The 17,414-nt window shown below is 39.4% G+C and overlaps 1 pseudogene; it reads right to left on the bottom strand.

Moving 5' to 3' along the window:
* Positions 1–4: 4 nt before the first annotated feature.
* The window catches only part of LOC133537438 (uncharacterized), a 29,559-nt pseudogene continuing 12,149 nt past the window's right edge, over positions 5–17,414 (bottom strand).

Raw genomic sequence — 17,414 nt, 5'->3', positions numbered from 1 at the left:
AGGGTCACATTGGAGACACCTTGTCGACATCGGAACATGTTATATTCACATTGTTAGATAGCTTTAGGTCAGACACGTCCGTAAAATTATTGTAAATATTCTTCAGCCTCTCAGAGCCAGTACACTGCTTAGTCGGAATGAAAGCTACAGTCAAAATTCGCTTCCCAGAATTCTTTGAGCAGTTCATTCTGAGTTGGGTTAACCTGCAGCAGAAACTCTCGCAGGCCAGGGATTTTGGTCTTTCTGATGGTGGAACCCAGAGCCCCTGTCAGGATGTGTGAGTACTTCTTGATGGAGAGATGTTTGGCTGTGATCCAGGATTCACTGCCAACCCACTGCAACCTGGTCAGGTTCTGTTTTATTGCTTCTTATAGCAAAACGTCCATCTCGCCCCGTGCGAGGAAAGCAACTAAAACCTGAGCTGTGCTGCGCCGATCCTTCTGACAATTTGTGACACCTTCTCGGTGGAATCAGTCCTGGAGATGGCTTCAGAGTACTCAACACAGACTCCCTCTTGGCCTGCAGCTGCAATAAATGTAGCCATGCCATAGTTGCAATAGTCTTTGTTGCTTCTAACGGTGCCGACCCAGGACCAGCCAAAGTGTTTGACCAATTTTGCCAAGGCTCTGCTCTAGAAGTAGTCACTGGGGATGGTTCTAAAGAAGGTGGGGTACTCCTTTCTGATACTTAAACAGGCACAAGTGGCAACAGGGCTGATCTGGAGAAAAAAATGAGAGCGACAAAAGTGGGACTAACAAAAGCGACAATATTGACAACAATTAAATATTTACCACCAGTATTTGGAAAATCCCAGATGTTTGTAACATGGCAATGGTTGAGGATGACTTGGAGGCACCATTGACTTGAGCAATTTGGTGCTTGTGGTCCATTCGTCAGACCCATGGCGCCAGGCACTGAAGGTAGCGCTGACCCACAGGTGGAGATGTTGGGCAGCAGAGAGCTATTGTTGATCTCCTTGATTGCGACTATTAATGTTTGCACAAAACGTAATTCTCTAAGATTTATCCTGAAAAATAGCATTCCGAATGTATGTTCATACAGTGTGTACCATCAACACAAAAGAGCATTTAGTACCTGGAACATCTTATGGGTTCTGGAGTCTCTCTGAAAGCCAGTTTAGGCTTGGAAATTTGACTATGTATGAAAAATGCACCTCCAAAGATGATGTCCCCTTCCTCAGATAAGAGAGGGAATTCTGGCCTACCCAATGCCTCACAAAGTGGAGCCTCATCCGCCGCTGCTAAGGCTGTCGTGAGAAACACAAGAAGTAACATCCCACAGACGCAGTCATACATCTAGAAGATGTACACAAAATATTCTGTAATGACACCAAATGTGATGGGTCGAGCATTATATGGGTGCAGTCAATGACGATGAGGATGATTTAGCATGACGTCTTTTTTTATGCAAGAGGCGGGATACACCCTGGACCGGTCGCTAGTCAATCACAGGGCACACGTTAACAAACAGCCATTCAATGAATGAATGAATGAAATAAGTTTATTTCGGTCATATAATCAATCAAATCAATCAACCATTTTGTGTGATCAGTGTTACAGTACATGTTATATGTATACAATAATGCACATTTACACACGAAAGAAAAGAAAAAGAATGACCAAAAAAGGAATAGGCTGAAGCCAAAGCTTATATTTGCCTATCCTATACCTTCACTGGAGAATAGATTGTCTGGAACATCAACGTTAAAAAAAAACTTAAAAATCAATGGGATGAAAGTAATTGTTACTATATTTTATAATTTTCAATTATTTCACCTTTCAATGTTTTCTTAAACCTTACCAGAGAAGTGCATGTCTTCAGCTCATCACTGAGCTTGTTCCACCATTTAACTCCTAAAACTGTAATACATTTGTATTTTATATTTGTTCTCGCTTTACCTATTTCAAAAATCGATATCCCCAGTAAATTATAGTTTTCTCCTCTTAAATGAAATAGCCTGAGAATACAAGCTGGAAGGCAGTTGTCCTTTACTCGAAACATAATTTCCATTGTTTTTAAAAACACAATGTCTGAAAATTTTAATACATTAGAACTCATAAATAATGGATTGGTATGTTCATAGTAGCAGGCTTTGTGTATTATTCTAATGACCCTTTTTTGAAGTTTTATTATTGGGTGTATGTTTGTTTTATAAACATTTCCCCAAATTTCGCCACACCTAGTGTGTGTGTGAAAATCATTGGTACTTTAACTTTAAATTTAAATAAATAAATAATAATTGATGAAGTAAGTTGTATTGCATATGATGAGATAAGTAAGATTATTTTGAGAATGAATTAATGGATGAAATACATTCAAAATGTTTATCATGTACAGCTAACAGAACATTAATATTTCATCTTAAAACTCACGGGTGGAGTTGCGGATCTCCCCAGCAGCACAAGAGATGCGAGAAAAGCAGCAGATTGGTTTTCCCCTAATGGCAGACAACTGTAACTGCACACGGACTCGGGTCTCTGCAACAATCAGCAGCACTCCATTTTAAATACCATGGACACATTTCAGTTTTTCTACGGAGATGGGTACCGTTGAGGAATCAGTAGCCCATGTGATGTCAATTCCGTTCATCTTGAATTGATTTCCCTGTGGTAGTGAAGCGTCATAGCTCCTGACAGTCACAAACGCAACACCTCCCACTGCGTCTTTCTGCCAGTTCACCAGCACTTATGTTGCAGCGGGGTCTCTGTTCTTGTCAAGGTGCACATTTTCGCCGGACTGAAGAGTGAAGTTCACAGTTTGCAGGTGTTTCACAATCTAAAAATGGGAAATCTTTTCAGTTTCCTAACAGAAAATGTTGTCATTACTTTAGGTAGGTGACTTCTAACGTTCTCCGTCTCTAAGATATCTGGCCAAACACATGACAGAGTCACATTGGAGACACTTTGTCGACATCGAAAAATGTTATATGTGGCATGGGCCACTGCATACACAGCCTTATTCACATTGTTAGATAGCCTTAGGTCAGACACGTCCGTAAAAGTATTGTCAATATTCCTCAGCCTCTCAGAGCCAGTACACTGCTTAGTCGGAATGAAAGCTACAGTCAAAATTCGCTTCCCAGAATTCTTTGAGCAGTTCATTCTGAGTTGGGTTAACCTGCAGCAGAAACTCTCGCAGGCCAGGGATTTTGGTCTTTCTGATGGTGAAACCCAGAGCCCCTGTCAGGATGTGTGAGTACTTCTTGATGGAGAGATGTTTGGCTGTGATCCAGGATTCACTGCCAACCCACTGCAACCTTGTCAGGTTCTGTTTTATCGCTTCTTATAGCAAAACGTCCATCTCGCCCCGTGCGAGGAAAGCAACTAAAACCTGAGCTGTGCTGCGCCGATCCTTCTGACAATTTGTGACACTTTCTCTGTGGAATCAGTCCTGGAGATGGCTTCAGAGTACTCAACACAGACTCCCTCTTGGCCTGCAGCTGCAATAAATGTAGCCATGCCATAGTTGCAAAAGTCATTGTTGCTTCTAACGGTGCCGACCCAGGACCAGCCAAAGTGTTTGACCAATTTTGCCAAGGCTCTGCTCTAGAAGTAGTCACTGGGGATGGTTCCAAAGAAGGTGGGGTACTCCTTTCTGATACTTAAACAGGCACAAGTGGCAACAGGGCTGATCTGGAGAAAAAAATGAGAGAGACAAAAGCGACAATAGTGACAACAATTAAATATTTACCACCAGTATTTGGAAAATCCCAGATGTTTGTAACATGGCAATGGTTGAGGATGACTTGGAGGCACCATTGACTTCAGCAGTTTGGTGCTTGTGGTCCATTCGTCAGACCCATGGCGCCAGGCACTGAAGGCAGCGCTGACCCACAGGTGGAGATGTTGGGCAGCAGAGAGCTATTGTTGATCTCCTTGATTGCGACTATTAATGTTTGCACAAAACGTAATTCTCTAAGATTTATCCTGAAAAATAGCATTCCGAATGTATGTTCATACAGTGTGTACCATCAACACAAAAGAGCATTTAGTACCTGGAACATCTTATGGGTTCTGGAGTCTCTCTGAAAGCCAGTTTAGGCTTGGAAATTTGACTATGTATGAAAAATGCACCTCCAAAGATGATGTCCCCTTCCTCAGATAAGAGAGGGAATTCTGGCCTACCCAATGCCTCACAAAGTGGAGCCTCATCCCCCGCTGCTAAGGCTGTCGTGAGAAACACAAGAAGTAACATCCCACAGACGCAGTCATACATCTAGAAGATGTACACAAAATATTCTGTAATGACACCAATTGTGATGGGTCGAGCATTATATGGGTGCAGTCAATGACGATGAGGTTGATTTAGCATGACGTCTTTTTTTATGCAAGAGACGGGATACACCCTGGACCGGTCGCTAGTCAATCACAGGGCACACGTTAACAAACAGCCATTCAATGAATGAATGAATGAAATAAGTTTATTTCGGTCATATAATCAATCAAATCAATCAACCATTTTGTGTGATCAGTGTTACAGTACATGTTATATGTATACAATAATGCACATTTACACACGAAAGAAAAGAAAAAGAATGACCAAAAAAGGAATAGGCTGAAGCCAAAGCTTATATTTGCCTATCCTATACCTTCACTGGAGAATAGATTGTCTGGAACATCAACGTTAAAAAAAAACTTAAAAATCAATGGGATGAAAGTAATTGTTACTATATTTTATAATTTTCAATTATTTCACCTTTCAATGTTTTCTTAAACCTTACCAGAGAAGTGCATGTCTTCAGCTCATCACTGAGCTTGTTCCACCATTTAATTCCTAAAACTGTAATACATTTGTATTTTATATTTGTTCTCGCTTTACCTATTTCAAAAATCGATATCCCCAGTAAATTATAGTTTTCTCCTCTTAAATGAAATAGCCTGAGAATACAAGCTGGAAGGCAGTTGTCCTTTACTCGAAACATAATTTCCATTGTTTTTAAAAACACAATGTCTGAAAATTTTAATACATGAGAACTCATAAATAATGGATTGGTATGTTCATAGTAGCAGGCTTTGTGTATTATTCTAATGACCCTTTTTTGAAGTTTTATTATTGGGTGTATGTTTGTTTTATAAACATTTCCCCAAATTTCAACACAATACGTTAAGTATGGAAAAATACAAGAATAATACAACATATGCAGGCATATATTTGGATATTTTTCCCTTTATATATTCAATATGCGGTTTCCAACACAGTTTATGATCAATTACTATTCCCAAGAATTTAGTTTCATATAATCCATCAATTTCCACTTGATTTAATTTTAATTTTGCTTCACAATTTGTCCTTGCACCACTAAACACCATAAATTTAGTTTTCTTATCATTTAATGATAACTTATTAATATTAAACCATTTTTTTAGCTGAATTAACTCAACCTCCATTATCCTCAACACTTCCTTCAAGTCTTCTCCTGAACAATATACATTTGTATTCATATTAACACTCACAAAATATGGACATAATACTAGTAGTATTTTCAAGTACTGCAATCACAAGCTGTTCTCCTAATATTATAATGCACGCAATTCATATCAGCAGTGTGTTTATATAGGTGTACACATATACAGCGTATAGAGAAAAGAAGACCAATACCCACTGTAAAACATTGACATGACTCGGTGATGTACTGAGAAGGCTTTGGTCTTTGATCTGCGTAGGTATAACAAAAGGCAAGACCATACAATCAAGCCAAAATGTGAAATCTAAGTCCTAATTGCAAGTCATGGGTCCTCCAACAAGACAATTACCCAAAACACAGCCGAAACCCCTTAAGAATGGCTACGGGCAAAACTATTCAAAAGTGTCCGTCCATGAGCCCTGAATTAATTCAATTGAACATCTGTGGAAAGAGCTTGAACATGCAATTTGTAGAATAAATGTATCAAGCCTAAGAGAACTGAAATCTTTTGCGGACAAGGAGTCGGCCAAAACGCCTGGCGACAGATGCAGTAGTATCACTGAGAATTACAGGAAGGGCCTAACTGCAGTAAATGCTTAGAAAGGTTGTGTCAGGGGTCAGGCCTAGCCAGTTCATTACTGATATATTTTTTAAAGTTATTTTGGACCACAAATAAAATATAATGTATGAAAGGAGTTTTCTTTTGTCCGTTTTATTAGTTTAGTAGTGGTTAGAGATGCGCGGTTTGCGGTTTCATCCGCGAACCGCGGGTCGGGCGGGTGACATGACGAAAAAATAGATTTTAATTAGATTCGGGCAGATGGCGGTTGAACCATTCGGAAATATTTGATACACGTGGTTCTGGGATCAGTATCCTATGCAATTCAAAGAGCCATTTAGGACCCGTGTCATAAAGCGAAGAAGACAATAGGAAACGCAATCACCCAGTTAATAAGTATTAGGGCGTGCTATGAAGCCATTGATTTGTCGTCTTCTACAGCATGTCCAATCTGCTTGTCAGTCCAGTAACATGTTGTGTGTGGCTTCCATAGACACACGCACACGACTGCAAGGCATACTGGGTGACACAGAATACACTAATGGTTGTGATATAAACAATTTTAACACTCTTAGTAATATGCGCCACGCTGTGAAGCCACACCATCAAGAATGACAAACACATTTCGGGAGAACATCCTCCCAATAACACAACATAAACGCAACACAACAAATACCCAGAATCTTTTGCATCCATGACACAACCTGACTATTTTATACACCCCGCTAATAGCAAACCTCGACCTACCCCCCTACCCCCTGTGCGTCGGTAAGGTGGGTGGGTGTGGGGGCGCTGTGGTGTAAAATATATTCAGGTAGTGTCACGGATGCAAAGGATTCTGGGTATTTGTTGTGTTGCGTTTATGTTGTGTTACTGTGAGGATGTTCTCCTGCAATGTGTTTGTCATTCTTGTTTGGTGTGGCTTCATAGCGTGGCGCATATTAGTAAGAGTGTTAAAATTGTTTATATCACAACCATCAGTGTACTCTGTATCACCCAGTATGCCTTTCAATCTTGTACGTGTGATTATGGAAGCTGCATACAACATGTTGCTGGACTATCAAACGGTCTGTACATATTGTTGAAGGTGTCAAGGGCAATGGTTTCACGGCATGCCCTTATTCTTGTCATCAGGATGAACACCAATGGATATTCGCGAGAACGTTAGCGGCTCTCATTGTCATCTTTATTCCGTGTAACGGATTTAAATAGCTCTTTGAGTGGTAAAGGTGGCCGACCTCTGATGTATTTCAACGGGCGGGCGGTTGCGGTTCTGATAAAATGTTGGTTCGGGTGGATGACGACTTTGGTGATGCGGTTGCGAATTATATAATTGCCTATCCGCGCATCGCTAGTAGTGGTTGTTGTAGGTCTTTCTTGCTTTGGTGTAAGGGTACCAACAATTTTGACCTTGTAAAACTATTACAATTGTATTCATTCCACAGTTTAATCGCAAATGCTCAAAATGTCCCCCTTCAACTTTGTATTTTTTCCCACACTTTTTTTTCTTTTTTAATTAATCAATCCAACAAAATAATAGACAATAATGCCATAATTATACAATTCCAATTCCAAAACCAAACCAGCAACATTAAGAATAGCAACCAACAGACCAATTGAGAGGACACACAAACCTGATACAAAATAATCCAAAAGTAGTCAAACAAAAATGAATAATATCAACAACAGTATCAATATTATTAAGAATTCCAACATAACAGTGATTAGAAATCCCTCATTGACATTATCATCACAGCCATTTATAAAAAAGATTAAAAAATGAACAATAGTGTCACAGTGGCTCACACTTGCATCGCATCTCATAAGCTTGACAACACATTGTGTTCAATATTTTCAACAAAGATAAAATAAGTCATATTTTAGGTTCATTTCATAGTTTAAAAAAAAATTTAATAACCGATCCAATATTCCAATAAATGACTCATTATTATCCAAACTAAATCCATTTTTTTCGATTGATATCATCTCCATAGCTTGTGTATAGGAGTTGGACTATCAAAATGTATTTTAGTATTACCATTTTTGTTATTATGCCTATCGAACAAAATGCATGTTTGTTCTTTTGATGACACGTTACTAAATTGGTGCAGATCACCAAGAATACAAGATTGCAGTGTCATTGGGATGTTTATATTTAGGAATGTGATTGCTTCTTTTGTTGTTGTCAACCATAACTCTTTTATTCTCTGACATCCCCACAATAAATGAACAAGAGTTCCCTCAGCTGCCCGACACTTCGTAAATAATTTGCGATCTACTACGGCAATTTTAAACAGCTAAGAAGATGTAAAATACAATCTATTCAAGATTTTAAATTGACTCAGCTTCCCACATCTTTCTAGAACACCGTAACACATAGAATAACACATCACACTTGACATACTTTTGGTCTTTAAAAGCACAAATAAATGTTCACTTTTGTCCAGTAATTTATTAAAACTGTCTAGTTAAGTTGAAGTTTTGCATCCGGATGAGGATAATAAAGTTACTCTTTTGACAAGTGATCCAAATAAACTCTTACGCACACCTGATTAAGCAGAGCGTTGGACCGTGTCATCTTTAATTTGATGTTATTGTTGTTTTCCGCTGAAGAGCTTCCTCTTAGGGCCCCGTTTAATTAAAAAGGAGTCGTAAGCAGTACCTGATGTATTAAACAGATCAGTGGTCTCCGGAGGGTTAGCCATGTGGGATGGGAACAAGGTATGGGGCCTCAGGCCTGACCTTGACTCACACCTGAGGTACTTTTACCTACACTCAAACAATAACGAGCTAAAAGTCCCTTCCTCTGGGATTTAGTACCGCTTGCCTTCTGTCACAACTTGTCCTCACTCTGCTCTTGAAACTGTAGCAAAATAACCCCCCTGCGAGTCTTATGATGAATGGCAGACACTTAACAAGACTGTCACTTGGCAAAGATGTTTAGAAAACAAATACTCATTCATTTGAACTTGAGATACATTTTAAAAAATATACTTGTTTGGCTTGTTAGGCTTAAAAGGGAACTGCAGTTTTTTATTTCATTTTGTCTGTCGTTCACAATCATTATGAAAGACATGATGACGGATGTTTTTTGTTTTTTTTAATGCATTCTACAAACCCCGTTTCCATATGAGTTGGGAAATTGTGTTAGATGTAAATATAAACGGAATACAATGATTTGCAAATCCTTTTCAACCCATATTCAATTGAATGCACTACAAAGACAAGATATTTGATGTTCAAACTCCATCCATCAATTTTCTACCGCTTATTCCCTTTTGGGGTCGCGGGGGTGCTGGCGCCTATCTCAGCTACAATCCGGCGGAAGGCGGGGTACACCCTGGACAAGTCGCCACATCATCGCAGGGCCAACACAGATAAACAGACAACATTCACACTCACATTCACACACTAGGGCCAATTTAGTGTTGCCAATCAACCTATCCCCAGGTGCATGTCTTTGGAAGTGTGAGGAAGCCGAAGTACCTGGAGGGAACCCACGCATTCACGGGGAGAACATGCAAACTCCAGACAGAAAGATCCCGAGACTGGGATTGAACCCAAGACTGCAGGACCTTTGTATTGTGAGGCAGACACACTAACCCCTCTTCCACCATGAAGCCATTTTCAAACTCATAACCTTTTTTCTTTTAAACTCATACATTTTTTATTTTTTTGCAAATAATAATTAACTTAGAATTTCCTGGCTGTAACATGTGCCAAAGTAGTTGGGAAAGGGCATGTTCACCACTTTGTAACATCACCTTTTCTTTTAACAACACTCAATAAACGTTTGGGAACTGAGGAAACTAATTGTTAAAACTTTGAAAGTGGAATTCTTACCCATTCTTGTTTAATGTAGAGCTTCAGTCGTTCAACAGTCCGGGGTCTCCGCTGTCGTATTTTACGCTTCATAATGTGCCACACATTTTCAATGGGAGACAGGTCTGGAGTGCAGGCGGGCCAGGAAAGTACCCGCACTCTTTTTTTACGAAGCCACACCGTTGTAACACATGCTGAATGTGGCTTGGCATCGTCTTGCTGAAATAAGCAGGGGCGTCCATGAAAAAGACGGCGCTCAGAAGGCAGCATATGTTGTTCCAAAACATCTATGTACCTTTCAGCATTATGATTATTTGCAAAAAAAATGTTTATCAGTTTGAACATCAAATATGTTGTCTTTGTAGGATATTCAACTGAATATGAGTTGAAAATAATTTGCAAATCATTGTATTCTGTTTATATTTACATCTAACAACATTTGCCAACTCATATGGAAACGGGGTTTGTAAATATTAAATACGTTTGATCGAAAGTCCGCCTACAATGGAGCCTATGAGAGTCATTCAATTCTGCACAAGCGTTTTTCGTCTCATCCTTGTCAGTTCCAGGTCTTAAAAGGCTGTTATAGTATCCCAACTTGTCAGATTATTTTCTCAGCTATCTACTTTTCAGGTGACAATAAATTTACAGGGAAGCGAGGAAGCAGCAGACCACTCGATGGTGCAAACTTAGGCAGACTAGCTTGTGGCACTGTTACTGTGATAATCCCTAGCCCGGATCATGTTTTTTTTTAATTTAGGATTCCCTTGTTGCTGTTTTAGCACCCCTGTTTTGTGTTCCCTGTTGCCATGGGTGCTGATTATGTTCACCTGCCTCTGATGAGTGGTCGAGACGATCACCTGCTCGCAGTCACTAATCAGAGATCTATCTAGTCCTGCCTCTCGCCCCACTCTGGCTGTTTTGTTTGCTTCACGTAACACGTTATGTTGATTTCTTGCCCCTTATTCCTGTGCTATTTTTTTCTGTAGCTTCCCGGGCCAGCGGCACATTCCTATGTTTTGTATTCTTACCAAGTCATGATAATAAACCCTTTTACTTACTTGCATGCTGCTTCCGAACGTCCATCTGTATCTTGGGGAAACGACCAGTGCATAACCATGCGACCCCACCACATATAACTCACTACAAAATGTGTTCATATAGTAGTCTGCTCACAGCCAGATTACACTTTCATGTGAAAATTATATAATATTTGGTTTGCAATCTTTTAAATGTAAAGATGCCAGCACAATCACAAAGGATAGGAAATACTTTGATTCTTGTTTAATTACTCATCTTACTATTGCAACCTTGTAGAGCTACTTGTGGTAGCAGCCACCTGACACAAAGTCGAACCATTCCTCCACCGTCTCCGGTGCCTTTTGTGCCTCAACCATGAACATAAAGAATTACAGTAAATGCATTGGCGAAAATGTTGTTTTTGCCTCGATCTTCTACATTGTGGAAATCATATGTTGGCAAGGCCCGAACAACCCCCTCTGTGTGTATTCAAAGCTTCTAAAACCAAGAGTAAGTCAGGCACCGCACATTTCCATGTTCAGGTTATTCTTGGTACTTCTCAACTTTGCCATAAAAAAATTAGTACGCCCGCTTAATACATGAGGCCCCGGGTGCCTATGCTTACTCTCTCAGACCTGGTTCCACTTTTGCAGGTGTTGTTCCCCTAAAACTTTATATAGAAAAAAAATCACTGATGAGAAGATGAGATTAATGAGCCAACTTACAAAACCCAAAACCATTGAAGTTGGCACGTTGTCTAAATGGTAAATACAAAACCAATACAATGATTTGCAAATCCTTTTCAAAATATATTAAAAGCAGCTTCCATGAAATGCTCAGTCATTCACATAGACGGATTGGGGCGAGGGTCACCACTTTGTGAGCAAATATGTGAGCAAATTGTCGAATAGTTTAAGAAAAACATTTCTCAATTAGCTAGTGCAAGGAATTTAGCAATCTCACCATCTACGGTCCGTGATATCATCAAATGGTTTGGAGAATCTGGAGAAATCAATGCACGTAAGTAATAATATTACGAACCTTGGATCATCAGGCGGTACTGCATTAAAAAGGGACATCAGTGTGTAAAGGATATCACCACATGGGCCCTGGAACACAGCAAGTTAAAACTGTATTATGCAAAGCAAAAACAATTTATCAACAACACCCAGAAACACCGCCGGCTTCGCTGGGCCCGAGCTCATCTAAGATGGACGGATACAAAGTGGAAAAGTGTTTTATGGTCTGACGAGTCCACATATCAAAATGTTTTTTGGAAACTGTAGATGTCGTGTCCTCCGGAAATCAATGCACGTAAGTAATAATATTACGAACCTTGGATCATCAGGCGGTACTGCATTAAAAAGGGACATCAGTGTGTAAAGGATATCACCACATGGGCCCTGGAACACAGCAAGTTAAAACTGTATTATGCAAAGCAAAAGCAATTTATCAACAACACCCAGAAACACCGCCGGCTTCGCTGGGCCCGAGCTCATCTAAGATGGACGGACACAAAGTGGAAAAGTGTTTTATGGTCTGACGAGTCCACATATCAAAATGTTTTTTGGAAACTGTAGATGTCGTGTCCTCCGGAAATCAATGCACGTAAGTAATAATATTACGAACCTTGGATCATCAGGCGGTACTGCATTAAAAAGGGACATCAGTGTGTAAAGGATATCACCACATGGGCCCTGGAACACAGCAAGTTAAAACTGCAAAAGCAATTTATCAACAACACCCAGAAACACCGCCGGCTTCGCTGGGCCCGAGCTCATCTAAGATGGACGGATACAAAGTGGAAAAGTGTTTTATGGTCTGACGAGTCCACATATCAAAATGTTTTTGGGAAACTGTAGATGTCGTGTCCTCCGGACCTAAGAGGAAAGGAACCATCAGCGCAACGTTGAAAGGTCAGCATCTGAGATGGTATGGGGGTGTATTACTGCCCAAGGCATGGGTAACTTACACATCTGTGAAGGCACCATTAATGCTGAAAGGTACATAGAGGTTTTGGGGCAACATATGGTGCCATCCAAGCAACATTATCATGGACGCCCCTTCTTATTTCAGCAAGACAATGCCAAGTCACATGTTACAACAGCATTGCTTCATAATAAAAGAATGTGGGTGCTCGACCTGTCTGCCTGTAGGCCAGGCCTGTCCCCCTTTGGAAATGTGTGGCGCAATATGAAGCCTAAAATACCACAATGGAGACCACGGACTGATGAACAACTTACATAGCCACCAGGCATGTAACATGAATTACTCCCTAAATTTATTAAAGCATGCTTACTTTTACCGCCGGGTCTAAGTCGTGACGTCACAAGTGACGCTTCCCTTGTCGTCAATTCCAAAATAGATAGATAGATAGATAGATAGATAGATAGATAGAAAGTACTTTATTGATTCCTTCAGGAGAGTTCCTTCAGGAAAATTTAAATTCCAGCAACAGTGTACAGAGTTGAGATCAATTTTAAAAAAAAAGTAAATAATGGGGGTTGAAAAGGAAACAAAATAGAGAAATATTACAAAAAGAATAAAAAAGAAGAAAAAAATGGCAGGGTCTTATTTTTTGCTTTTGCTATGTGTAAACCAGGGGTCTTGTTCCACAGCCATACAGATCACACTGATGGTTGTGATATAAAACAACTTGTCTTTAAGACTCTTACTAATATGCGCCACACTCTGTGAACCCACACCAAACACATTTCTGAAGAACATTGACTCTGTAACACATTATAAACGCAACATAAGAATTACCCAGAATTCCAATGCATCCATGACTCTTGGCTATATTATACACCCTCCCTCTGCGTGCGCCGGTGGAGGTGGGCGGGGTTGGGGGCGCGTGTATAATATAACCAGAGTCATGGATGCATTGGAATTCTGGGTAATTCTTATGTTGTGTTTATAATGTGTTACAGAGCCAATGTTCACCAGAAATGTGTTTGGTGTGGGTTCACAGAGTGTGGCGCATATTAGTAAGAGTGTTAAAGTTGTTTATATCACAACCATCAGTGTAAAAAGTATGGCTGTTGACCAAGTATGCATGCAATCTCGTAAGAGAAACAGCAATATGCATGAGTCTGACCAGCACGCAGATAGCATGGTGTAAAGATGGGTATGATAACATGTTATGGAGCAGTGGTCCCCAACCACTGGGCCGCGGCTGCAGACAAATATATATATTTATTTTTTTAATATTTTATACTCAATTTTTTACTGCATGCCATTACTAAGGGCAAGGGTGATAAAGAGGTTTTAAAATGATTAACGCCTGCTTACTTTTACTGCATGCCTTGAATAAGCGCAGGAGTGTGAATAGGTTTTAAATTAATTAGCGCTCAGGCGGCAATTCAAGGAAATACGGTAAACAGTACATCAATCAAGAAAGGGAAAGATTTCCACCTGAAAACCTTCAAAAATGTGTCTCCTCAGTTCCCAAACGTTTACTGAGTGTTGTTAAAAGGAAAGGCCATGTGACACAGTGGTAAAAATTCCCCTGTGCTGACTTTTTTGCATTTTGTTGTTGCCACTAAATTCTAAGTTAATGATTATTTGCAACAACAACAAAAAAAGAAGTTTCTCAGTTGTAACATTAAATATCTCCTCTTTGCAGTCTTTTCAATTGAGTATAAGTTAAAAATGATTTCGAAATCATTGTATTTGGTTTGTATTTACAATGTACACAACGTGCCAACTTCACTGGTTTTGGGTTTTGTATATAGGTGATATATTTTGCATAATATGCTGGGATAGGATAGGCTCCAGCACCCTGCGACTAGCAATAGAAAATGTATGAATGGATTGAATATACAGTTCTAAACTTACCAATTGACAAAACACAACTTGAAAGCCTTGAATATAAACACCAAATTCATCAAGTAAGGCCTCCTCAAAAATTCCACATTTTCCACTATTGACAAAGTTGTGTCAAATACTGCATGAAGTTCACATTCCTTTTAATTTCCAGGATAATTAACTGAGGGGTGTGAGATTTATGGACGTTGATTTGAATTTGCTCTTGATCTTGATTAAGTCAAATAGCTACAAAACAAAACTAAACTAAAATTCAACCACTTAACCACGTTTTTTATTCTATTTGGTTTTCATTAATATGGATGGCTGGATGGATGTTTCCCCAATCTCATATTAGCACAAGAACCCTTCTCTTCTTCACAGCTCCTTGCATGGGCTTTGAATCCCCTCATATGATGGACTATAGTGCCATCTCCTGGATACATTGGGTAATAGCATAAAGATGCTGCATTTACTATAATAAATAAGTAGTCATAGCCTCACAAGAGGTAAAGATAATAACAATTTGTATAGTCTGTTAACATTGTTGTACAGCTGTTTTGAAAACATGTTCTCTTATGGCTGATTTATTTAGGAAAAACTCCACCAGAAATGCTCTTTAAAGTGGTACAGACAATGCCACTTTAACTCCTAAACCAGCCCCACATTTTATGGATCATCTTGTACTTAAATTACAGCCCAACATGTACTCTTTCACTTTAAATAGTTTTACGTCATTGGCTACCACAATTTGCATTGGTTTGTTTTGGATTTTGATCAAATATATTATATTGTTTTTGGTTTGTTGTAAGACTTAGTTAAAATATGCACATTTAAGTAGTGTGCTAATAGTATACACAAAAACCAAAACCAGTGAAGTTGGCACGTTGTGTAATTCGCAAATAAAAACAGAATGCAATGATTTGCAAATCTTTTTTTCAACTTATATTCAATTGAATAGACTGCAAAGACAAGATATGTTATATTCGAACTGAGAAATATATATATATATATATATATTTTGCAAATGATCATTAACTTAGAGTTTAATGGCAGCAACACATTGCAAAACAGTTGGCACCGGGGCATTATACTACTGTGTTACATGACCTTTCCTTTTAACAATATTCAGTAAATGTTGGGAACCGAGAAAAACAATTTTTTTAAGCTTTTCAAGTGGAATTCCTTTCCATTCTTGCTTGATGTACATCTTAAGTTGTTCAACAGTCCCGGGTCATCGTAGTGGTATTTTAGGCTTCACATTGCGCCACACATTTTCAATGGGATTCAGGTCTGGACTACAGGCGGGCCAGTCGAGTACCTGCACTCTTTTACTATGAAGCCACGCTGTTGTAACACGTGCTGAATGTGGCTTGGCATTGTCTTGCTGAAATAAGCAGGGGCGTCCATGAAAAATACGGCACTTAGAAGGCAGCATATGTTGTTCCAAAACCTGTATGTACCTTTCAGCATTATGATTATTTGCAAAAAAATTTTTTTACTAAGGGAACAGAGGAGACTTATTTTTTGAAGCTTTTCAGGTGGAATGCTTTCCCTTTCTTACTTGTTGTACAACTCAAGTTGTTCAACAGCCCAGGGTCTCCATTGTGGTATTTTAGGCTTCTTATTGCGGCACCCAAAGAGTACCCGCACTCTTTTACTATGAAGCCCTACTGTTGTAACACGCGGCTTGGCATTGTCTTGCTGAAATAAGCAGGGGCGTCCATTATAACGTTGCTTGGATAGCATCATATGTTGCTCCAAGACCTGTAATGTATCTTTCAGCATTAATGGGGCCTTCACAGATGTGTAAGTTTCCCATGCCTTGGGCACTAATACCATCACAGATGCTGTTTTTTTTAACTTTGCGCCACCACAATCCGAATGGTTATTTACCTCTTTGATTCGGAGGACACAAAGTCCACAGTTTACAAAAAAAATTGAAATGTGGACTCGTCAGATCACAGTACACTTTTCCACTTTGCATCAGTCCATCTTGGACTGATACGCAGCCGGCGACGTTTCTGGGTTTCGTTGATAAATGGCTTTGGCTTTGCATAGTAGTTTTAACTTGCACTTACAGATGTAGCGACAAACTTTAGTCACTGACAGTGGTTTTCTGTAGTGTTCCTGAGCGCATGTGGGGATATCCTTTATACGCTGATGTCGCTTTTTAATGCAGTACCGCCTAATGTGATTAAAGGTCACGGGCATTTAATGTTGGTTTTCGGCCTTGGAGTGATTTCTCCAGATTCTCTGAACCTTTTGATTATATTACAGAACATAGTTGGTGAAATCCCAAAACTCCTTTCAATTGCTTGTTGAGAAATGTTGTTCTTAAGCTGTTCGACAATTTGCTCATGCATTTGTTCACAGAGTGGTGACCCTCGCCCCATCCTTGTTTGTGAATGACTGAGCATTCCATGAAAGCTGCTTTTACACCCAATCATGGCCCCCACCTGTTCCCAATTAGCCTATTCACCTGTGGTATGTTCCAAATAAGTGTTTGATGAGCATTCTTCAACTTTCTCAGTGTTTTTTTTTTTCACTTTTTCCAGCTTTTTTCAAACATGTTGCAGGCATCAAATTCCAAATGCAAAAAATAACAAAGTCTACCAGTTCTAACATTAAATATATTGTATTTGCAGTCTATTCAATTGAATATAGGTTGAAAGGGATTTGCAAACCATTGTATTCCATTTTTGTTTACCATTTACACAATGTGACAATTTCACTGGTTTTTGGGTTTTGTATTATATCATAGAAAAATTATTTTTAATAACT

Source organism: Nerophis ophidion, linkage group LG18, assembly GCF_033978795.1.
Source record: "Nerophis ophidion isolate RoL-2023_Sa linkage group LG18, RoL_Noph_v1.0, whole genome shotgun sequence".
In the NCBI taxonomy this organism is placed as follows: Eukaryota; Metazoa; Chordata; class Actinopteri; order Syngnathiformes; family Syngnathidae; genus Nerophis; species Nerophis ophidion.
Note: the sequence above shows the minus strand (reverse complement) of the source record. Positions and strands in the feature narration are given on the sequence as shown.